Below are 26370 nucleotides of genomic sequence, written 5' to 3' on the forward strand. Positions count from 1 at the left end.
TGTCGATCACTTGGGGCTCTTCCTGTCTCATGGCCGTCGCCAAGAACCCAAGAAGGCTTCAAAGTGTTCCCTGAGACTGGCAGCCCAGGAAGTGGGAGATCCGCTGCACAGGAGCTGGTAAGAGCGCCACTCCTTCCCCCGTGGAGGGCCGGGTGGAAGTTCTTTATTTTCCTTTTCTTATTTCACCGCATGCCCCAAGGGCTGCGGTACCCACATTATAAGAAAAGAGCGGTTTTCTAATCCCCCCCCCTCGGGGCCGGATGTGGTCTCTGCGGTGTCCTCCCTCCCCCCAACGTGGACCTTATATGGCCCTCAGCTGAACGATTTGTTCATTTTTTGGAGAGAAGGCTATGGCTGGGCCAGCCAGTCCTTAAACTTCTGAGCAGTTAGCCGCTCTCTGAGGTGTAGGGGACAGCTTCATGTTGGGGGTAGTTACGCGACGGCTTGCTGCGATGGCTACGAGGCACACAGAGTTCTGCCCGTCTCGCACTGCCAGTCTGCGTAACCTGGTTCAACTCATTGACACAATGTCGAGTGAGTGACAGATAGGGAACGTCATGGTTACTGATGTAACCTCCATTCCCTGATGAAGGGAACAAGACTTTGTGTCCCTCTTGCCACAACACTGAACCAACCGCAGAAATGGCTGGGTCTTTGGCTCGGCTCCTCATTGTGAAACCTGAGTGTGTGTTTGCAAACTACACTCCTTTTATACCCATATGTCTGGGACAGTGGCATGCAAATCCCACATTCCAATTCTCTTTGGCCTTTTCTCAAAAATCTGAGATGTCTGGGCTCCCAAGGGTGACCCCTAGTGTCAACTCATCGACACAATGCCTCGTTCCCTCCATCAGGGAACGGAGGTTACATTAGTAACTGTAACGCTTCCTTGCCATGATTTTGCGGTATATGGTATTTTTTATCTCACCAACATTCAATTCAGACTGCAAAAAGATATTCACAACTTTCCGTGGGGCTAACGTGGTGGAAAACAGTGCAAATGGTAACAACATGCATCTGCTGCGATTGCGCAGGCCCACTTTGGTCAGAGAGTGGAAGAAATGCAATTAAAGCATTTACATGCCTGTCCAAAGTGATTAAAATAGGAGTGATCCACATATTTACAGCGATTTATAATTACTCTGATTATAAGCATCACAATAAAATAATTGTATTATTCTGTTTACATGAGCTACAGTTTAATCGCAGTATTGCCTTAATTGCATTATAATCGCATTATGAGGGTTCGTGTAAATGTAGCCGATGAGAGAGAGCTAAGAAATGAGGCCAGAAAGGAAGCCTTTGAGCAGTAACATGCTGTATAAAGCTCTGTGTGAGTGTGAATGCTGTTTATGTTTGAGCAAGAGAGAAACTTTGTCTACTTGGTAAGATATTTACACTGATTAAAAGCAAAGAAGCAGAGGTTCACACATTCAACCACCCGCTCTCTCTCACACACTAAAACGCTCAAATATTGTTGTGATTCATTTAAACAGCTCTTCAAACCAATGCTATCAGACATTAGGTGTCATGTTTCATATAAAATCAAATTAAAATATATATCTGCAGGGAGATGAAGTGAGAGGTAAACAAGGTGTCAGGATGAACATAAATAAATTATGATAAATGGAGAATAGATTTGTGAATAATTGAACTTTGGTGGAAAGTGTATGGTGTGAAATTTCTGTTTTAGTTTAGCAGAATTATTATAGAAGAGAAAGGATTGTTTTTATTTCAGAATTTTTTTAGAAGGTGTATATAGAAAAGAATCACGTGATAAATTCAAGCAATTTAAAATATGCTATTTATGCATTTTCACATTTCACATAAGTAATGTGCTTGTTTTCTGGTTCTGGAGACTGAAAATAAAGTCTGATAATAAATTTTAAATGAAGCTTTCTGAAAAGAAAAGCACTGCATTTCAAACACTGCTAAAGAAGTGTAGATAAGTAAATTCAAGCTCGAGAGAGAAGTGAAATGCATACTGACTGAATATAAATGTAGCTCTTTTAATCCCCAGAGGTGGTGTGTAAACAAGTTAATAAGAGGCAAAAGTTTTTTTTAATCCCACAAATAGGCTACAAAATAAATTGTATTGTTCAGAAGTTGTTCTTTCAAAGCTCTTAATTATGTTTTACATAAGTATTGGCTTTGTTTTAGAGGTCTCTCCTAAAATTACTCACAAGCAATAAAAAATGCACACTTTAGACAAGTAGAATTTGGTCTTGGTAGAATATGATGAGACATGCAGAGGTGGCTAGAGTAGCCATAAACTGTACTCAAGTAAAAGTACAATTACCTGAAAAATAATTACTCAAGTAAAACTAAAAGTAATGTCCATAATTACCTGAGTAAGAGTAAAAAAGTATTCAAAAATAAGAATGCTCAAGTAGCGAGAAACAAGTTACTTTCAAATGTAACATAATGGACGTACATTCATATTCCAATATTCCAGTAAATAATACACATTTAAAATGTATTACAGAATAATAATAATTATTACGATTTAATAATAATAAAATAATAATAATAATTCTATTATTATTATTGGAAATTATTTCATCATTCACCCTCATGTTGTTCCAAGATGTCAGCGCCATATCGGGACACTGGCGGCTTCAGTTCTGACCAATGGAAAAGAGTGAAGGGGCGTCGTCCATCTTTTTTTACAGTCTATATGGAACTAAGAATCCATGCAGTAATTTTTTTTTAAAAGAAGTAAAATAGTGACATTAGGCAATGGCATTAATAAAGCATGATCATGCTTCATTTTTATTCAGCATTATATATGATTGGGCCTGTTGAATATTGTTCATGTTTTTCACAATAATATTAATAGAAACTGGTTTCCAAACTTCTCTTCTAATTGACAGATTCATCCAAATCTGACACGCTTTCTTAAAGTGATAGTTCAACCATATATTCATATTCTGTCATCATTTCCACCCTCATGTTGTTCCAAACTTGTGTGACTTTCTGTATTTTGTGGAGCTCAAAAGATGTTATACAGAAATTTAAAACACTGCTCCCAGTTGCCAAAGCGGTAAGTGTTGTAGGGTAGATATGCATGTCTGTGCTCCATTTATGTCCAGGAGAAGTAGCCAAAAGCGAGTTGTGAAGTGAGTTCCTATCAGCTGTACAGGACATAGTTAAGAGGAATGCATATTTTATGGACTCTACCCCCCAACCCAAACCTAACCATTAGTGGAGAAAAATTAAATGTTAGGGGGGAAAGTGCAACCTCCGAGTCATGCTCATCACCGATTAAGTGAGTGCGAGAACTTCCTTGTTCCAACTTGGATTCGAACCTGAGTCGGTCACGCTGGCAACACAACGTGCCACGTGGGAAGGTAAACACACTGAAACCAATGCAAAAATGTAAGGGTACCGAAACTTTTGGAAACAGCATGCCGACTTCCCTCAGCCTCAGGAGAAAATCTAAACAATCTCAGTGCTGTCGAGGAGAAACAATTTAATGGATATATTAAAGAGATCTCATTTGTGGTTTTCCTTTTACAACAGACACACAGCAGTTCTTCTTTATTTGTCTCCATTAACAATCGTTCTTCTGTATGGACCATTACAGAGTAGAATTAAGATTATGCAACTGGGCTTGAGCACCGTTAATCATTGATTCCCACGCGAGAGCTGAAAAATTGTAATGAGGGCCAGAGTAGACATACAAAAGAACGTATCTAAATATTTAACTGAACTGTACACTTGACTCATAGACTGAAGAATTAAATAGGAAGGCTGTTGTGTAATTCCCAGTGAAGGCCAAATTTGACAGCATGTAGACCTACGAATGCTAGACTTGTGCAGTCTTGTCAATGGCAGGTGAAACACAGGACATGCTAAATGTTTAAAGGTATTCAAATATGTAGTATTGACTGCACTTGCCTTTCCTCTGGAAGAACAGAAAGAACAGAAAGAAAACTGAAAATGAATAGGTCTCATTCACTAACCATAAACCTAAATGTTTTCATGTAGAAATTATGATTCATCTATACGTTATTACATGTTTCCTCTAAATTTAGGATAAAAAAACACAAACCACACATTGTTGGTGACTAACTCGCAGCTTTTAGTGTTTAAAAAATATTAAATAAATGAAACAATTAAAAAAAATACCTTGCTTTGCAGGGGCCCCCTAGTGGCTTTGGGGCCCTATACAGATTTTTATATCATTTATAGCTAGAAATGACCCTGCACCAGATGGTAACGAGGATTATTAAATGAAGAATTAAATTAGATATGTTCCTCACACAAAGCCATTACACAGCCTCAGAAGATACAGAATACGATGCACCAATAGGGGATTACTTTTATGATTATATTTATAGTGTTTTTCTGATCATTTGAGCAGCATCTCGGACATTTGTAAAAATCCCTTTGTGTCCCACAGCAAACAAAACAAAACAAAACAAAAATAATAATAAAAAAGTCTATGATAAAATAATTTTCAGTTCATTCCATTTTCAAATGTAATTTTAGGTAAAGTATTGAAATCACCAGTTGACATTAAAAATACAAATACAAGGGTCATATTGGTGGTGCAGACAAAATGTTGCTATAGGGATGTATTGTTATGAAAGTGAGTTGCAACATAACTAAGGTAAATGTTCATTCGCACCTGTTGTAATTTCACTGAAAATATAGTGTGAGATCCTTTTCTGTGAGTCCCAGAAGAGAGAGAGAGAAAGATGCAGAAATTGTTTCCTCTGCAGGGACCTGTAAATATAAACTGCGGCAGCTGTCAAATATTTGCCATATCTGATTTGTCTTCACTGTAAATGAATGCTGTAATCATGTTTAAAAGATCGCCTCACGCAAAGGCTTGTGTATACTCATGTTTTGCAATGTGTGGTTGTCTACTTGTGAGAATGACAAGAAAAGCAGAGCCTAGGGACAAATCTAAATAGGATGATGGTGTATCCATCAAGTTGCTTGTCTACTTGTCTGCTTGTCTAAATGATTGTCGTCAGCATGTAAGCTTGCCTTGTTACACCTCGTAGCACCATCCCAAGAGAAAATATCACATACTCGTGCAGGCTGGGAACCAATTATCCAAACCATTCTGTATAGTAAAATCAATTTCAAGCTCTTGGACAACCTCCTCTAGCATTTAACAGGTTTATTGGTGCTCTTGTTGTATTTATTAGAGAGAGAACAAAGAAATGCTGCAAGAGAACAAAGCGCAGCAGGTTTTAATTATCACATGTTAAATACTTTGGAAAACAGACAAAACATAACAAAAAAGCGTGAGTGCTTGAATGCGAAAAGGCAGGAAGCTTAATGACTGTATTTGACTGAGAGGGATAAGCATTGTGAGAACACGTGGCAAGATTTGGGTAATTACAGTACTGCTTTCCTGCTAAGACTGCTGTTTACTTGACACCAGGCCGGGCCGAATCCTTAAGGAGTTGCATGGGTGACTTGACACTCAAATAAAAACGCCTCAGAGGAAAACAGATTCCGTATCAACCATCGCCTTGTTAACATCGCCAAATAAAGCAGGCGCTTCAGGAAAGTTACCAAAAGTGCTTTTCTCGACGATCTTTCCGTTCATGCCCAGATGTCATTAAAAATTGCCACTGCAGGCGCGTTGTGGATGCTTCTTTGAGAACTGCTTTCCTGAAATGACGGTTGTCATTCTTTAAAAGTGCACTGTCTAAAACAACAATATTCTTTAAGGTACTGCTGATTTTATGAACTTCTATGTGTTTGAAGAGTTAGAGAAACTGATGATCTGGTCTGTCTTGTACAAATGCTTGCTGTTGTGAGTGATGTCTGCTTAGTGTATCCTCAAGTGAATCTTTCAAGAATCACAAAATTTAAACTAGATATTTAGAGCAGAAATCACAATCATGATGAAAGAGTTTTGCTATATGGTTGCTAATGTGTTCTGTGTTTTTTAGCAGCACTTTGCAAGGTGATTGCTTGGAAAGAACCCACCCCCAAAACAGGTTCCTAGATATGATTCACGTCCCACCTTCAAAGTGAGTCACAGATTTTGTCAGCCATTATTTCAGTAACAATCAGTTCAAAATACTCATCAGTCAATCCTCCTTCAAATGCTCCCAAACAGCCAAATTAAGTATCTTTTTCTCCATATATTAGTTACATACTAAATTGGTTAAGTTTGCCAAAAAGAGCAATAAATGAATTAAATTAAATTTGTTTGGTGTATAACATTTAGGGATCCTGTTTGGGTACCTTCATCAAGATGTTATGCATCTGATACAAGGATCATCCTGCCCCAACATGATAACACAGGAAATTTTACATGTTGCTGCAGAATGTTCCGGTATCCTGAAACGAACCCCATTTTGCCATGTTTCTGACAAAGCACCTTCTAATATCAGTTGAAGTTTTACATCAATTCAAATGTGTTCTCCATTTTCTGTGGCACTACTGACAGCCTACTGATAATGGCATATTTGTGTCAAGTTTGTAAGGGAGGTTCTTGTCCCATAGAAACAAGGACGTACACGCATTCACATTATTAAAGATGAGTGCATTTCAGAGGTAGCATTTTCCCTCAAAGATTGCATTTTTACTCCACAGAGGATTGTTTTGGTTCAGGTTAAGGCATAATGCTCTATAAAATATGCATTTCTGTTAACTACTATATTGCCTAATTTAGAACTAAAACAAGTCTCTTTTGGATCCGCTCTGTGGATATTTCACCCGAAAGCAGGAGCTCACACGTGCACATACATTCAACAACACTTCCAGCTTTGGCCACTGGGAGCAGTAATTCAAATTTCAGGAGACACAGACTAAATTTAGCAGCAGATATTTTGACCTGTTGTTGCCGAATTCACAGTGAGATCAGTCTCACTGTGAGACTTGCCTGACTGGTTGCTGTTCATACTTGTAGAATAGCCTTGTAGATCAGGAAAAAATTGCACAAACCTTTTATTTGCATTGAACATCCCCACCACACTGAATTTCTTTCTTTCTCTTTATGTGTCTGTCTTTCTATAGCTCCATGCCAATCAGTTATCAGCCATAGTTTTCCCCCTTACAAGTGATTGGCTGGCTTGAATGGATGCATGTGTGCTTATGCACACTTAGTATGTGTGTGGTCAGGCACTTGAAGGTCACTGAGATGAATACTCTTGTGGGATTTCTTCACCAGAGCCTCTTCTGTTTATCTCCTCTTTCCTCATCTATTCCCAGAGTAAGTTTTGATAGGACCCAGGCTGCTTTTTAAATAAGATCTGACAGTTTTGTTACATGTCCCTGAGATTGGATTTTGCCAAACTAATTTCCAATCTCTCTCTCATGCACTCTTTCTCTCACTCACTTGTTCTAGCTTTCTCTTTTCACTTTTATGTTGGTTCACAGCTATAAGATGGATTGATCAATACATTTCAATTTAGACTAGACCATAATTTGTTTAAATTTACAGGTTCAAAATGGAGAAGAGCCGGGAAGATAGAGAGAAAGAGAGGAGAGATAATTTTAGCATAACCTACTGTATACTGACATTCATAAAACCTGCTCTACATGACTAGTCTAGCAGGATTTAACTGGGTGTTTGAATAAAAAAAAAAATTTAAAAATCACATGTACTAAGTCGCCAGAGTGATGAATGTACAGTATTATAGTATATACAGTAAAATTCTGTCTATCCACTGTGAACTTAATACAACCTTTGGAATGTCAAAATAACATTTTGGTGAATTATTATTTATTTATCTATTTTAAATAATGTAATACTGTATTCATATTATTGGATTTACTCTCACATGTAGTAGCTCAGTCTATTAACTGGTAACCTACTGTAACATTTGGAATGTAAAAGTGTACTTTTAATGTTTTATGTTTAACTTGCACGTCAACTGAATGAGTGACTGGAACTGCCTGTATTTAATAGTGAGTGGAATTTTCAGATGGCCCCTAAAGTACGCTAATGCCGGGTTCACACATCCTCCGTGAGCAAGGCGTGAGCGAATTTTCATTTCGACGCCCATATTAACAGATAACACCTTTTACATTGCAAGCTTTAGTCGCAAGGTGAAGTGTCCCAGAAGCATCCCAAATGCGGCATTGAGTGAATAGTTTTGACTTTGAGCCTATTTTTGCCCCTGGGCACTGCTGCTGAAAGAGTTATTTTCTCTAAAAGAGCAATACACAGCTGCCGTTGAATGTCCTTTTCAGGAGGCTTCTTTATAAAGATGCCCTTCTGACCCTGTGTAATTCCTGGACGCGTTCGATTTCTCTCCGCTTCTGACGGTCATAAGAGCTGCCTCTTGTGCCTGGGCTGCGATCACACGCAGGTAGCGTTATATGAATGGTTCATGTTCTCAGTGCGAGAACATAACCATGGTACTCTCCGAGAGAAAGCCACTTCAGGCTGGCGATGAAGGCAATTTGGGGCATACAGCGGGCTCGGTTTTGCTGGGTAAATCCCCGCGAGCCACCCGTCCCCCAGCATGCTCATTTGCTTCCGTTCGGGCTCGAGGTGAGAGCGTCTCAGCTCATAGCCAGTCTGTTTACTCCCTCGGACCCCCGAAAGCTGGATGATGATTTCACAGTGGTGCAAGTCTTCTCTTAGCATCAAAGCCTCGAGACTCGCTTTTTACCTCCTGACACCACACTACCTGCTCCACCCCGCTGCGAGGCTTCGCCAGTTATGTCAAAAACGGTTGTCCCCTTAATGCCCCTCGCACGGAGCTTGGATGGATGACTCTCACTTCCCAACCCATCACGCTGGCTGGCCAGGACCATCCCCATCCCCTTTTGGCAGCGTCCGCTTTATCTCGGATCATGGCGAAGACGCCAACACCCTGCATGTGGAGATCCCTTTTATACATCGCGACCCTTTTACTAACAAAGACGTGATATAGCCTGTCCCTCCAGCCGAGATGAAGGGTTTCTACAGCCCTTACTTCATCATACCCAAGAAAGGCGGCGGCTTACGACCGATCTTGGACTTGCGAGTTTTCGACCGGGCCTTACACAAACTCCCATTCAAAATTCTCACGAAAAGACACATTCTAACTTGCGTCTGGCATCAAGATTGGTTCGCAGCGGTAGACCTGAAGGACGCGTACTTCCACGTCTCCATTCTGCCTCGACATCGAACATTCCTATGGTTTGTGTTCGACGGCCAGGCATTTCAGTACAAGGTCCTTCCTTTCGGCCGTTGCTCAGGCACCTCAGCCGTCTAGGGCTTCAGGTCAACTGGGAAAAAAGAGCAAGCTCTCCCCGGTTCAGTGCATCTCTTTTCTCGGCATGGAGTTAGACTCAGTCTCGATGACAGCGCGCCTCACGAATGAGTGCACGCAGTCGGTGCTAAGGTTCCACACTCTCTTTGAGCCCGGCACAGTGGTTCCTCTAAAACAATTCCAGAGGCTCCTGGGGCATATGGTATCTTCGGCCGCAGTCTCAGTCTCGATGACAGTACGCCTCACGAACGAGCGCACGCAGTCGGTGCTAAGGTGCCTCGCTCTCTTTGAGCCAGGCACAGTGTTTCCTCTAAAACTATTCCAGAGGCTCCTGGGGCTTATGGTATCCTCGGCCGCGGTCGCGTCACTCGGGTTGATGCATATGAAACTGCTTCAGCTCCAGACTCACTGCAAAATTTTCATATCGCATCCACATCGCAGCCTTTTGCGATTAGCTAATCGCAACATTTCAAATCGCGATTCGATTTCGATTAAGCGTTCAACCCTAATTTAGTATTATCATATTTATTTGGAGTTCTACCAACAAAATTTTCCTTAATCTGAACTTGACTTACAATAGGCATTCTGAAACTAGCCTTTTATTGCAGTAAAACTTCTTGTAAAACTTGCTGTATGTACCTCTATAATGTAAAATGATCAGGCATTTATTAAGCATAAGTAATGAAACTATATGTAGCCATGTGGAGAAATTTCTTGAATTTTAACTCTAGACATAAATTGGACGTGGACCCTTTAAGAGCCAGTGTTTTGTGACACTTGCTTTTCGGTACTCTCTCGTGTTAGAGACATGAGAACATATGTTGTGCAAGATCATTGTTTGATAATTCTTTCGGTAAATATCAAATTTTACACAAAATGCTAATAAATTGCATTAAATACATGTCCAGAAAAGTTGTATGTTAAAATGTTGTGTTTGTTATGGATCATTTTTGAGGATGCATATGGATTGCATGTGTGGACTTTGACAACATTTTGCATACATGCGAGGATTGGGTATGTTAATTTAGAATGAATCATATCTTATTTAATGATTTATAGCCCAGAGAACAGCAATCAGAATAAAACATTCCAAAAATATTTTTGAAACCGTGTTGTTTTTTTCTGCAAACCAGTGGCTACATATCAATACAAATCTTTGATTTGCTATGATAAAAAAAAAATATATATATATATATATATATATATATATATATATAATAATAAATAAATAAAAACAAAAGGTACTTCAGAATTTGCAGGTTACTTGTGATGCTACTCAGTGTGAGGACTGCTGTTGGTGATGAATAATAATTTGGTCAATGCATGGAGAAATCTTTGATAAGGCAAGACACATGTCATCCTCATTGGTCAGTCTGGCCCTTTATTTAGTTTTGAGGGCTGTCGTGGCTGAGAACCCAGACTCACACAAATAAATGTTGATGAGTGGTATCAATACCTTCATTGCTGCATTATGACACACTGGGTGCTCTTTAGCTGTCTAGCACCAAAAAAGATTTGAGTGGGATGAGCTCTCAAAATCAGCTAGATCTGGGGTCCTATTTTAAGAGCGTTAGCACTAAGTGCAGTGCTATGCCATAGTCAGTGGACATGGCTATGAATTTTTGGTATTTTCATGCAAGCATGCACTAAGTCTCGGCTTAAGTGCATTTGGCGAAATCACGCACAGTGCCAATGGGCTGGGTCAAGTGCATTTTAATTCTGAGGTTTTTCTCTGGTTATTTCACCTTCTGCATCCTATTATATAGCCAATTTCCTGTCTTGCACCAGTGATATAAACAAAGACAGTTGGTAGTGTAAATGGACTGTATGCAATGAATCAGAACAGTAAAAAATTATTTTATTTTGTGCAATAAATGGAAGCGCAGCGTAGTTCTAGCGGGAAGACTAGCAGCTCTACATCATCACATCATTAGCTGGGTAATTCCTAGCCAATCGCATGTAAGCCATTGCTTTATAAGTCTGCTCACAATCTATCACATTGCTGTTTCAGTGTGCTAAACACAGGCAACCTCCACCACCCCACCACCACCAGTTGAGCCCTGTCCCGCACAGGGGTAGGCTTCTCGCCCCTGCCTCCTATCTCCGGCAGGACATGACGGTTCCGGGCACAACTCCCTCGGACCGCCGGACGGGGCCTACGCCAAAGAGAGAGACATTGCTTTCTGTTTTACATTTATCAAATAAATGGCATCTTAAACTTCACTCAAGCCTGCGTGTCTTCCCGATAGAACCGCATCCCTGATGAATGTCAGGCATATTTCTACGACAGTGACATGCATCTTTTATACAAATATGATACTCGTCAGAATATGTATGCTCCATTAAATTACAGAGAATGTAAATAGTATTAATAATTTTCATCTACTGACACACAAATCATGTCTAGTTTTAACAGTGATGGTATCGGCCTCATACACTCATTTGAAACTGTGTGGATATAACACACCGTGGCTGAGGCAAATCTTTGCTATTGGAAAATAAAACAAAGCCATAACTAAGGTAAATGTCATGATATTTTCTACACTTTGTTGATTGACTGCCAGCAAAGCATTTGTCTATTTTGTAGCTTGTTGTGGGAGTGTCATCACCTGGGTCCAGTTGGTTCACTGGAGCATTTTCATCAGTAACTGTCACCTGAGTGTCAGTGGGATTTTTCTGTTGTTCTGGTGCAGGCCTATTTATATGTTTTGGTGGCAGAACTAAATACATTTAAAAAAAAATTGTCAGACATAAGACAAATTAATGTGCAGAAGTGAAAATATAACATTACCAGTTGTTTTTCATATGCCCTACTAACAAATGTAGCTGATAGCTTTTGCACGTTTGCACTTGCTGAGGCTCCCTAGTGGCCACCTGGTTGAGAACCACTGCTGCAATATACCTGTCTCAGCTGCAATGCTGTATATTACTACAGCTTGACCTGTCTGTCACGTTGACTGACCTCTACTCCTCCACTGTACCACTGCATGTACAATCAAGCACAAACACTCAAAGCATTGTGCAGTACGACTACGGTCAAAAGCTCTGGTATTGTTCTCCATTGCATTTTTAAATTGCCAAATGGAAAAGCGGCCAGTAGGTTGTCTTACCAGGATCATCTAAATTATTAATCAACATCTGGAAGCATGGATGCAAACCCCAGAGGTAACAGAAGTCTACCATCCTGACAGAGAGAGAGACAATAAGAGAAACTGTCATACCCTGTATTGTTTCTAATAAATGTTAGGGAGGTTGAAGTCGTGGCCCTGTGGTTTGTGCTCCAGAGTCTGGCTTTTATGTGAGAAATGCAAGATTGATTCAGATCATGTTCTGTGTCCTCTCAACTCTTTCTGCCATGGCACAAAGCTCAAAAATAAAATAAAATAAAAATGTAGTCAAAAGGGTAATCCAAACAATTTTCATTAAACAGATAGTGAAAATGCAGAATGTATGAGCGGTAGTAAATTGTTTTCATAAATGGCACGGGAATAGATTGGTTGTGCAGTGTGCAAAGTGGGGCCACGTTGCTGAACAAATCACAATTGTTCTCCAAAATGTGCACCTAAGATTCTCTTGATAATAAAGTTTGATAGGAATTTAATCTGCTCATTTGTTCTTTTTATTTATTTATTTTTTAAAGTCCACTAGAAAACAGCAAGAACATTTTAACATGTACATATTTAAATAGTTAAAATAAATTATGACTAACTAATGTACCTGAGGTCCAATTCAAGTCTCATGTCTTTGAGGTTGATATACTCTACATTTATTCACACATACAGTACGCATTTTATTATGTACGAGAAAAACATTTAAATAATGTTTCATAAAATAAAATGTTTTTACCATACAATGGTTTTAAATTTGCAATTATTTAAATTATACAGCTATAAATGTAACTTCATGACAGATCAATCATAGACACACTTCTGCTAAAAAACGTTACTGATTGTTTTTAACTTTCAACATGATTTTTACTAATGCTTCTAAAGTCATCTCCACACTAATACGTTTTGATTTTGCACATTTTTTGCTTGTCATTCACACTGGAATGGTGTTCTCCTCCACTGAAAACTGAGTATTAAATAAAAAAATGTTTTCCAAAACTGCTCATTTAGGATATTCATGGCATCAAGATACTGTTAACAGTAATATTAGCATAGATTACGGATTAGTGTAGATGTGGCCTAAGACTATCACAAGTAATTCTTGCAATTTCGATAAAGCTTTGTCTGTTAGCCAGCTAGAAATTGCAACCATTTCACAATTTTAAATCATCAGAATTCACATCAACAAATTTGTCAGTTTGCAACTAATAAAAACGCATGCACAATAAATGTAAGATCATACTGGCCCAATTGGGCAAGTGATAGTTTTATTAACTAGCCTTAAACATTCTCACCTGGCACATGCTTACAGTTGAGCCCTGATATGATCCTAACTCTAACTAAAACAGACTAATTTAAAATATAATCTGGCAGCTCAGCTAAATTCCAGTATGGCTGGTGTGATTTTAATCACTTGCAAGGTGTTCGTGTGCATTTCCACCTCTCCTCTCCAAACAAAGGGCCAGTATTTTATGTTCTATTAATTTCTGGCTTGTTGGCGAAGCAGCAGTAATTAATTGCTTCTTCAGAGAAGTTATGTGAAACAGACGCATGCTGCGTGGTGATTAAAAGCACTTCATTTTGAATATGAATAAGCGTATAAATCATGCTGAGCGGTAGGGCGCGTAATGAGAGAAACCACTTAAGTAGCACGAAAAGCAGTGACTGCATGTAACGTCTGGGCAAATAAGCGATTTCAGCGAGTACTGAAAATCATGAGAGACAGAATGCAGCTTGAAGTCCTTCAGGTTTCTGCATTTTATGTAAGGTGAACTGTAAATTTTGTTTTAAAAAAACTTTCAGCTCTTCAGTCACGTAACTGTTTTATTTGTTTTTGACTGTGGTGGCTTGGTTACTTCAGTTTTATTGCTAAATGTAGTAATTATGATATTTTGACATAAACCATGGTGGTAAATTTTCTGTTAGACATGTACAGCAGGAGGAGTCCAGAAAAACACATAGAGTAGAAGTGCAAATCCAATGCGTTTCTACATTGTACATGAAACAACATCTAAATTATACAATGTTACAAGAAATATTTTAGGTTATTATGTAATTTTTCACAAAAATGTAACATAGTAACCACATGCCAATATACCATTGTTGCTGTTATTTTTTCCAAAATTTTTAGAACTTTCTGTTGTTTTAATTTATTTTCTTTTTTTATGACAGATGTGTGTAATATCAAGTTACCAAACTTTATTGCAATGATAACATCTAGGTTACTGTTGTAACCTCCGTTCCCTGATGGAGGGAATGAGATGTTGTGTGATGTTGTGAGTGAATCGACAGTAGGGAACTTCTTCGAAGGCATCTGCATTGCCATTGCAACCTTTGAGTAGACACGAGGGGATAGGGACATGCCGAAGGGGAGGACTTTGTACTGATACGCCTGGCCGTCAAACGTGAACCGTAGGAAGGGTCGGTGTCGAGGCAAGATAGAGACGTGGAAGTCCTTCAGGTCTACAGCTGCAAACCAATCTTGATGAAGTTAAAATGTGACTTTGCGTGAGCATTTTTAACAGGAGTTTGTGTAAGGGCCGGTTGAGAACTCGCAAGTCCAAGATCGGTTGTAAGCCGCCGCCTTTCTTGGGTATGATGAAGTAAGGGCAGGGTGTTGGCGTCTCCGCCATGCACTGAGGTAAAGCGGACGCTGCCGAAAGGGGGCGGGGGCCCTGCGAACTGAGTCGCATAGCCGAGTCGGATGGTCCTAGCCAGCCAGTATGACGGTTTGGAAAGTGAGAGCCATGAGAACACAAACCATCCGAGGCCTTCAAAGTAGTCCCCTAGTGTTGCTTCACTCGACACAACATTGAAGTGAGCGACAGATGGAGAACTGTAATAATGTATTTTGTTAGTTTTAAGTACATGGAATAGCAGTACAGAAAAGAAGATAGTAGTGCAAAGGCATGCGTGTTTCTTTGTTGCACATGAACTGAATTCTAAATTTTGTAATTACAGAAGAGATTTTCAAATTGTTATATCACATTTCCATTAGAAGTGTTTTGCCTGAAATATACCACTGCAGACCTACACACAAAAATAGAAATGAGAGATCAAGAAACAGATAAGAGAAATCATGACACATGGAAAAGGGTGAAAGACAGACAGAGAGGAAGATGAAAGCTGGCTCTGAATCAGTTTTTTCACACCAATCCATCACCTTGGCGACAGAAGGTCTGTGGTTCGGCCTGTTTGCTGTCATTGCAGCTGTAGTGAGGAAAGCAGCCATTTTATATCATTGATTTACATTAGTCAGAGAAGAATGACTGAAAAGAGGGACTCAGTTACGCACACACATGCACACACTCCCTTGAGTATGCCAGCCTTTTAATATTGCATTGGGCATTTGGTGTCTGCTTTCTACTTGATGGGGTTTAATTTAATCTATGGTGGCTAACTTTCTTCCCACGTGGGGCTCTTTTCAGCACTCGGACGATTACAAAGTGAGAAAGATAGACAGAGCGAGAGGAGGGGGCAGAAGAAGAGAAAAACCACAGTAACAGAAGAGAGAGAAGAAAGATAAAGAGGGATTATGAGGGTCATTCCTTTTATGGAGTATGTCCCAATCATGCATCTGATCTTTATATATTGTATAAAATATTAAACTTAGAATTTTTAAATGTAGAAATCCATCCTGTTAGTCTGTTGTAATATCTCTTCAAAGCCAGTTCATAATGACATGAAGTGAGATTATGTTTGTGGCAGGGCGGAGGGCGGGGCCGGGTCGTGATCCTACACACCGGTCCCGTATTAGGCTAATTATGCCTCCATGAGGTTTAAAGGCTGACTGCAGAGGGCCGTGCGGGAGAGAGAGATCGTTAGCGGACATGTCCGTCATGTGTGTTTTTGTTGTCTTTTAAGTTTACCATTAAACTATGATTTATATTGTCAAGCCGGTTCTCGCCTCCTCCTTGCCCATCCTTTAACTGTTTTACATTGGTGCCGAAACCCGGGAAGGAGGGCATCCTATTAATTTACTTACGCCTGAGCTCAACCAGAGCATAGTTTTGAAAGTCTGGTATAACTTTAATAGAAATACTTAAAAATACCTTAAATTACAATCAGTGTTTTTCAATTAAATTTTTTAAACCAATTTTAGTTTAAGTCTTACTTTTAGTCTTTTGAAGAAAATGCCTTCTAAACTTAGTCCATATTTAGTCGTGTCATATTCATAAATTTGGGTAATTTTTTTACTCTGTCTTAAATGGCATATATTCAACATTAAAAGGAACTAACATTTTAATAGGGAAATATATAATAATGTGCACTGAAAACCCTAATAAATTGGCTTTACTCAATTGAGTAAGCTTATTCCATCAAGTGAATTTATTAATGGTGTCTCCAAATCTTAAGTAATGAAGTTCATAAAAGAACTTAAATATTTAAATTAAAGTAATTAGATGCAAGTAGAAAACTCAGATTTGCTAGTTAAATGTTGTTGTTTCTAATTAGGTGAATTGACTCAAATTTCAATCATACAATAACACAGCTTAAATAAAGAAGATTAGGCAATAACCTAGGTCAATCATTAAATAAACTCAAATTCTTCACTGAAATGCATAGATACCTGTACTGAAATACTGAAAAACTGAAATAGAGTTAACAAGGACTGGACTAATGGTGACATCACACGAAACAACTATATGCAACAAAACAACATAAACAATACTACAAAAGAGCTAAGACTTCTATGAATTCTTAATAACAACTATTTAAATGCCCCAATAAGTTCCCTTTGACCAAGGAAATAAATAATTCAAACGATTGTGGGTATTCCCCATAGCCTCAATTTTGCCAAAAATAATCAAATCAATTTAGCAAAACCTAAACCAAATATTATTTAAATCCAAACTTGAATCAACTTATATAATACCTTTTAAAAACCAGAAATTGGCCTAAATTCATGCAATGATATCATATAAAGAGTATAGTGATGTCTTAGCTTATTAGTGTGTTGTGAACTCTTTCTGCTATAGAGACAAAATGTTCTGTGTTTAAGATTTTGCACTGCATGTAGCACATTGTTATGGCAATGGCTTTTTCACAACACAAGAAATGCATTCTGACAAGCAGACTATTTAGATCACTTGTGTGTTGGCTTTATTTACTGTGCAGATTAATTTGTAATATTATAGTTAAGTTGTGGATAGAGCTGATCTATCTCAAATATAGCCTAAAAGGTTATAGCTGAAAAGTTACTGCATAACAGGATTGACCCAGGAAGATATAAAAATTGAGAATGAGTGGATAGGAGGTTGGTGGTGGATTAGAGGAAAGGAGGAGAGCGTGATGGAGTGACAGAGAGGGTGTAGAGAGGAAGAGGAGAGAGGATCATTGTGGGCTCATGGCTGGAGGCAGGATGTTGAGTGATGGCTGAGCGTGGGCCTCCTGTCAATGTCACCTTAATGTGTCTCACTGCGCAAGTGAAAGACACTAACAGAGTCACTCACAAATTCACCTCAACCCCTTTACAAATCTGTCAGTTGACAGATACCTTCAGCAATTGCACAAATTTGTCCAAAAGTATTGTAACTTTGGAACGTTTTGTGCTTTATTGGTGGTGCTTGCTAAGGCAAGCATTACTATTACTATTGCTCATACGTAGGGATAGGTATTTCTCCAAACCCCTTACTCTTAAGTGTTTTAGATTTGACTTATCATTACAGACTTAAAATAATGTAATAATAATTGTATTTATATGGCACCTTATAGTGATTAAGCACAAAGTGCTTCACAAAACATAAAATCAAAAACACACACAGTAAACCCCAACATATTCACATAGTAGTAAAAGCCACACACACATTAAAACACAACACTTCCACATAGTAATAAAAATAACATACACTGTAAAACACAATGGATCCACATAGTAATAAAAACAAGTCTATTCAAATGAGTTTTAAAATGAGACTTAAAAACAGACACAGATTCAGCAGATCTTATGTCACTGGGCAAGCTGTTCCATAATCTTGGGGCCTTCGTTACAAATGTTCTATCACCTTTAGTTTTCCATCTGGATCTTGGAACAGCCAACCATTCATGACAAAAAGAGCAAAGGTCCAATTGTTTCTTAAGGCCTTAAAAGTTCTGCTAAATATTTTGGTGCCAACCCATGTAATGCCTTATAATAAAGAACATCTTAAAATCAACCGTAAAATGGATTGGTAGCAATGCAAGGAATCTAAAACTGAAGTACTATGATTAAAAGACCTTTTTCGTGTCAAAAGCCTAGCTGTAAAATGTTGCGCTGATTGTAGCCGTGCATTGATTTAAGACTGAGGGCATTATAATAATCAAGACAAGACTAAATAAAGCATGTATGAGCTTCTTTGTATCCTTAAAATTTAAGACATGTCTAACCTTGTAAATGTTCCTTAACTGAATACAACTAAATTGAACATTATATTCAAAATTTTAATTAGTATCCCTATAGAATCCCACATTTTTCATCACATGGTGATTATTGGGACTACCTGACTAAGTGCTGACTCAATCTGACTTTTTTCAGAAACATGACCGATTATAACAACCTCTGTTTTATCAGTATTTAACTGAAGAATATTGCATGCCATCCAATTTTTATACCTCCTATACATGCTTGAAGAACAGTTAAATTAGACAGATTATTGGGATTCAACATCAAATTTCAGGTCATCTGAATAGCAATGAAAAACAATGTTGTATTTTTGAATCACAGAACCAAGTGGTAATATATAGAGAGAAAACAATATTGGCCCTAACAGGGATCCTTGTGGAACACCACAATTTATTGTTGAAGAAGAGGACATCTCATCTCCAATAGACACAGAAACATAGAAACAAACCAGTCTAAAGTCACCCCAGATTTTCCCACATATCTCTTCAATGTATAAATTAAAACTGAAGGATCAACTTTATCAAATGCTACAGTTAAATAAAGCAACACTAAAATGGAGCACTCTTCAGAATCCTCTGCAATTAAAAAGTAATTGGTCACTCTAATTGCAAAGTGCAGTTTCTAAATGGTTGAATTCCCTAAAACCTGACTGAAATTTCTCAAAAATCTTGCTACTTATAATTTTCACCTAGCAGTTGATACGTCACGTGAATTTTTTTTTCTCCAAGTCTTACACTGAAGAGCTGACCTGAACCATGTCTAGGGGCCAGAATAGCCTTTGACCTTTGCATTTCAACTAAGCATTGTGTCATTTTGTTCACTGGGGGCTTGCATTACTTGGTGAGTCAATGTTTACCTTGTGCAAAATACTTGTTTACCAAAATTGCATTAAGATTACGTTAACCAAACTTTTTACATATTTTCCAAATCTAAAATAAATTGATGGATAATTCCAAATGATGTCTGTCATGTTGACAGATATAATAAAAAAAAAAAAAAACATTTAAACCATAGATAGAGCAAGTGGCTCAGTTGGTAGAGCGGGTCGGCCACTAATCGCAGGGTTGGTGGTTCGAATCCTGGCCCACATGACTCCACATGCTGAAGTGTCCTTGGGCAATTCACTGAACCCCAAGTTGCTCCCAATGGCAGGCTAGCGCCTTGCATGGGTGTATGAATGTGTGTGTGAATGGATGAATGAGTCACAGTGTAAAGTGCTTTGAATACCGTAAAGGTTCAAATGGCACTATATAAGTGCAGACCATTTACCATTCTAACCATCTTTACATAGTATAAGTGCTGCTTCACTCTCTCTCTTCCTGTGCACACTTATGTGTAAGCATTTATGTTACTTATACTGTCATAAAAAGTCATTAAACTGCCATGTCCCTATAGTTTCTTGATTGGTTTCAGGGCATGTCATAAGAATTTTGATTTGTATGTGAAAATAGACATTTAAAATGTAAAGCAGGTCCTCCTCATATTAGCTTTGTACATTTGTAAAAAGTGCTCCATGTTCACTTAATTTACACTTTAACTTAATTTGAAATAGATTTGCATACAATATATTTGAAAAAGTTATGCAAATACAGAGATCGTTTGAATATGGAACAAGCACAACTGAAATAGTATGATCTGCAAGTACTCAGCACAGACTCAAAATGTCGACTAAAGTCAAAACTAGCCAACTAACTGAGTTGTCTACAAGTTGTACAACCCCTATTTCAGTTATTATGCACTAAAATAATTACAGGCAGTTGCACTTAAACCATCTTAAACACAACTTACACAAGTACACAATTAATTATTTGTTTTAATTAGAGTTTTCAGAGCAAAATGACACCAAAAATGCAGCAAGTGCATCAGAATTTTTGAGCATATAGCCGCAGCAAATTCAGTCATTTTGTTCCGCAAAAATCAGGAAAAAGTGCTGTGAAATCATGGTGGGACTGATTTACGTAACTTACTTTTATACCTCAAAAGTTAGCCTTTTGTGACTGACAAAAGACCATTTCAACCCTGCTATTGATTTGGGAGAATGGTGGCTCTTTCAATTGCCTCTCCACATGCTTCAGTCTTACCTATTCTTTAATATAGCTTAACACATTAGCATCCGACCCAGAAGTTGTTCATGAATATGCATGAGTCCCCTCAGTTTAATCCTCGAGATTGACAGATTGACATCTTAATCACAGTGATTGATGGAGCACTGATTCCATTTGATCGGCTATCTCTTCAGTTCCTCATACATTCCTATGGTCGTTCCCACACTGTCATTAGCATCAAGCTAAATAACTTACCCTGCCTGGCTAAGGTCTCTGTAAGCTCTTCTCTTGATTGCAGAGTGTATTTTCAGCCCAGTTCACCTGAATAAACTTGTTGTGCTCTGTTTTGCATGAGTGTGTTTTTGTGGCATGGCCCACACTAAGCCCCCTGCTTTGGAAATTGGGCCTGCTTTCTCTCAGCAGCCTCAACGCTGTAGGACCTGGCAGTACACAAGGAAAAAAGAGGCCAGAAAGTCATTCCGCATGTCCAAATGCACTGCACAAATCTATGACATCAGTATTCTGGTCAGAGCTCAGTTCAGACACAAAGAAAAGAAGGGGGAAAAGGTAGGGAACGCAAGAGAGAGAATACGAGACAGAAAGAAGAAAGAGAGAGGCATTCACAAAAGTCTTTTGATTAGGAATTAAATGTGGCCCATACATGACTTGGTATGAGCAAATGAGGTTTAAGCTTACAGAACTGGAAAATAAATTGCTGTCATTTAGAGAAAAAACAGCTGAGATAAAGACATTCGGAAAAACGAAAGGGAAAGCTGACTAAAGATGTGATGAAATAAACATTTGCATTAACACTTTGGATTTTAATGGTTTGGGGCAATAGAAGTGACGTTTGTGCCTGTTTGCTTGTTTTGTAGAACAAGGCGGAACATTCAACCACACACAGCTAGAACTGTTGAGAGCCTGGATCTCTGGATTGGCAGGTGAGTGACAGGATGTTGGACCAATGACACTGGCCTTCGGCCAAGTTGGCGAGTTGAGAAAATGTCTTATTTTCCTTCCCAACTGTATTGAATTGCATTGATCATTATCTGCAAAAAAGTAACAAAACTATTTATTGAAGATGATTGTGTGTCCTTTACAAAATTGCATTTTTTGGTGGTACCGTCATGGTATAGGGATGGTAGTAACACTTTACAATAAGGTTCCATTAGTTAACATTAGTTGACTTGAGGTGCATGAGGTATCATGAATAAACAATTACAATTTATTTTTACAGCATTTATTCATAAAAATGCAAATGTTCATTGTTAGTTCATAGTAAATTAACTAATGTTAAAAAAAATTGTTTTGAGTTTATATGTATATTAGTATACAGTATGTTGAAATTCATATGAAATAATAAATGTTGTAAAATAATCGTTGATTGTTAGTTCATGTTAACTAATGTTAACAAATGGAACCTTATTGTAAAGTGTTACCTTAAATGTTAAAGTCAGTCCACTATTTGTTTTCGTTTAAACCTGGAAATTTTTTGAAAATAGTACAACAGTGTAAAGTTATGACCTAAAATGAAGATTTTGCAGTATTTCTAGGTCAAAATCAAAATGTAAGCAAATTTGTGATCATGTTAACTCATGTTGAGTTCAGATTTTCTTAATTCCACTGAAGCACACAAGATGCTCTTTGGGACATTGTCAGATCATGCAGGATAACGTGGATCATCAGGTCTTACAAACATGACCATGCTAGCTTGAAAGCTTGCTGTCATTAAAGCTAAAGGGGGCATACCAAATACTAACCAGTTCTCTGCACAACTTTGTCAACAAAATTGTAAATTGTAAATGTACTTGATCATACAAAACTGAATTACATTTTGCACGAACAAAAATACAGTAAATAAATATTGCTAATTTTCTGTAGCGGTCTCAGGCTTTTGGCTATACCTTGAAACTTGTTTGTAAATGATGTTTGTGTGTTGGTGAATGTGCTGAGAGAGATGGAAAAAGTGTCTGATGGAGACTGCATAGAGATGAATCAGTTGATGTAAAAGGAAAAGCAAACAAAATTTAATGAATAAATATATGAATGAAGTAAAATGGGCCAGTGCTCTGTGGAGTGTTCAGTTACAAACACACACACACACACGTTGGTGCGGCTATCCTTATGAGGACAATCCATAAACATAATGATTTTTATACTGTATGAACTATAGATTCTATCCCCTAACCATAAACCCACCCCTGTGGAGTGGTGGAGGCGTAGTGGGCTAAAGCACATACTGGTAATCAGAAGGTCACTGGTTCGATCCTCACAGCCACCATCATTGTGTCCTTGAGTAAGGCACTTAACTCCAGGTTCCTCCGGGGGTATTGTTCCTGTGATAAGGGCTCTTTAAGTCGCTTTGGATAAAAGCATCTACCAAATGCATAAATGTAAATGTAATGAAATGTAAACCTAACCATCACAATAAACTTTCTGCATTTTTACATTTTCAAAAAAAACAAACATTATTTTTTATGTTTTTTAAGTGATTTGTATTATGGGGACACTAGAAATGTCCTCATAAACCACATGTATAGCATAATACCCTAGTAACTACCAGTTTGTAACCTAAAAAAAAGTCCTCTTAAACCACCCAAATCCGCCCACTCACACACACACACACACACACACACACAGGCTGACCTTTTTGTGTGGTAGATCGACCCTAGGAGAAAACACACAAATGCTTAATTACTTCTGCCTGATAGCCACAAACAGTATACTAACACAGAATGACCTCATATTCACATGCAAATGTACACATACATTACAAAGTTACTCATGAATTATTACTGTTTCCCCATTTAGAATATTAGTAAGTCATTAAAACTATGAGAATGCAAAAATAGAAGTAGAAGGATTATGTAGTGACCAACACATTTGAAATTATAACTGCCTTACATTTTAGCTACTTTAAAGTAGTCACCCTTTGCCTAGATTACAGATCTGCTTTTTAATCCTCAGAGACCCAAGTGGAGATAAATTGTATATTATTACTATTTTTTTCTTTGATCATGCTTTTTGGAAGCAACGTTTTTTGGTTTTTAATCATATTGATTCAATTTTGTGTGACTTTACAAAACAATGGCAGTTTATGTGGAAAAAATTCTGATTTTTAAAGTACTTTTTTGCTTTGAGGTGAATATTGTGTGAATTTAGCATGCTGTGAAATCCAATATGCATTTTTCCCACCAAAACTGTTGTTGTGAAACAGTTTTGTTGTGTTTTAAAAAAAAAAAAAGGTATTGTTTACATGCTGTAAACTAACGTTGCTGCACTAACCGGTCCGATGCATCCCATTCAAAAACATTTTTAATATCAATTTTAGTTTTGTTCGAAAATGCATTCGTTAGCATATATTTTAATTGTCTATAAAACTATTTTCAAGCATTTAAGCACAAGCTTTTAAATCAAAACATTTTTTAAGATCATGAGGAAGATCAAGATTCAAATTGTGTGTCAAAACTTTTGACTAGTTGTGTATCTCTGTATACGACAGCTTGAACCATATGTTGCATGCAGATTGCTCGCACGCTACTTTCAAAACACTTTGTGGCTGACAAAGGTCAGTGAACTTTCACCTATGATTGAATCCAAGGCTTTCTGCGGTAAGTTTGATCAATTCTGTTTTTACGTCCCACACACTCACTCTCTCCCACACCCTTCTAGCAAAAAAGATGAGAACGTATTCCCTGTAGGTTCCTCTCATAAATATATTTTTCTCTCTTTGTGTGTCTCACACACTCACACAATGTGCATATTGTTTCAATCTTTCCAGCTGTCCTGCAGTTGCAGTCTGTGTATATGTGTGTGTGTGTGTGTGTGTGTGTGTGTGTGTGTGTGTGTGTCTCAGAATATTAAGAACAGTACAAAAAGATATACATACATAGAATAGAGAGAATGAGTGAGAAAGGGACTTGGTCTGTTTTGTATCTCAAAGTTTCTTTCTATCTCTGTCTTACTTTCTCCCTCACACACACACGCACGCACACACGCATGCACGCACGCACACACACACAAATGCTTGGTATGAGATATGCTCTAGAAAACAGGCATCCTGATTTCCCAGCAGGATAATGGAACATCAGGTTCAATCTGCCTGTCACTCTGTTTTGTTTCATTTTGTTTTTCCCCATCTCTGTGAGATAACCTCTGTGAGATTGATCAAAGATGGCGGCGCGGTAGCACGCAGCGGCCACTCCGGATCCACAATGGTGCTAAGCCCGACTTTTGCAACACATGGACATCGGAGCAACCGGTGTTCGTGTCTACCATCGCCAGACACTACTGAAATATAAGACTCATGCAAAAACCAAGCTGCATGATGACCTGCAGGAGGCGCTACGCGTACTCGGCTTGCTGCGGAGACCAGGCCTCCAGCCCTCGGCGTCGCCTGATGCCGTGGCCGGGGGAGAGGACGTCGTAAGCGGTGTGCGAGAAAGCTGAAGCGCGGAAAGAGGGCGGGGTCCATGCTAGGCTAAAACAAACCCTAGCCGGCCGGCTCTCCCGTCTATCCTGCTCTCAAATGTTTGCTCCCTGGACAATAAACTGGACTATATCCGACTCCAGCAGGCTACGCGAGCGTGAGTTTAGAGACTGCTGCTTCTTTGTTTTCACGGAGACGTGGCTCAGCGACAGAGTTCGGATACCGCCATTCAGCTAGACGGGCTCGCCTCGTTTCGTGCCGACAGAAATACAGCTCTCTACGGTAAGACTCGCGGTGGTGGCTTGTGTGTTTACATCAACACGAATGGTGCAAGAACTCTATGCTAGTCTCTAGTTACTGTTCATCGCTGTTGGACCTTGTGACTGTTAGATGCAGACCTTTTTATCTACCACGGAATTCACCACTGTTTGCATAACCGAGTTTACATTCCCCAGCGCTAATGCTAAGGAAGCGCTCTGTGAACTGTATGGGGCTATGAGCTGAACTGCAGAGCGCTCACCCCGACGGACTGTTTATTGTCGCCAGAGATTTCAACCATGCAAATCTCAAGACAGTGCTCCCTAAATTCCATCAGTATGTGGATTTTGCAACAAGAGGGGCTGAACGGGCTTGATCTTGTTTACACAAACATCCCAGGCGCATACCGGTGGAGCCCCGCCCCAACTCGGCTACTCAGACCACATCTCTGTTATGTTAATTCCAGCATACAGACCGCTCGTCAGATGCACAAAACCGCTTCAGAAGCAGGTGAAAACCTGGCCAGCAGGAGCCATCTCTGCTCTTCAGGACTGTTTTGAGTGTACTGACTGGCACATGTTCAGGGAGGCTGCAACATATGGCGATTCTACCAACTTGGAGGAATACACAGCATCAGTGACCAGCTACATCAGCAAGTGCATTGATGATGTCACTTTCTCCAAGACCATCACCACACGCTCCAACCAGAAGCCGTGGATGACCGCGGAGGTGCACACGCTGCTGAGGTCCCGAGACTCCGCCTTCAGAGCAGGCGATAAGGCAGCCCTAAGAACAGCTAGGGCCAAACTGTCACGGGCAATCAGAGAGGCAAAGCGTGCACACGCCCAGAGAATCCACAGTCACTTCCAGGACAGCGGTGACACGCGGCGCATGTGGCAGGGCATCCAGAACATCACCAACTACAGGACAACATCAGTTGCCTGTGACAAAGATGCCTCCCTTCCAGATG

General features: G+C 39.0%; 1 protein-coding gene across 7 annotated transcripts in view; it reads left to right on the top strand.

Moving 5' to 3' along the window:
* Positions 1-26370, top strand: part of LOC127629152 (extracellular sulfatase Sulf-2-like) — a 242361-nt gene that overhangs the window by 27718 nt on the left and 188273 nt on the right. For 6 of the 7 annotated variants that reach the window (XM_052106243.1, XM_052106242.1, XM_052106241.1 and 3 more), the window contains one exon: positions 21589-21654. The exons of the other annotated variant lie outside the window; for it this stretch is intronic. The gene's annotated coding sequence lies outside the window, so the exon portion shown is untranslated. The remainder of the gene's footprint in view (positions 1-21588; positions 21655-26370) is intronic. 7 annotated transcript variants of the gene reach the window in all.

This window comes from Xyrauchen texanus, chromosome 35 (genome assembly GCF_025860055.1).
Source record: "Xyrauchen texanus isolate HMW12.3.18 chromosome 35, RBS_HiC_50CHRs, whole genome shotgun sequence".
NCBI lineage: Eukaryota > Metazoa > Chordata > Actinopteri > Cypriniformes > Catostomidae > Xyrauchen > Xyrauchen texanus.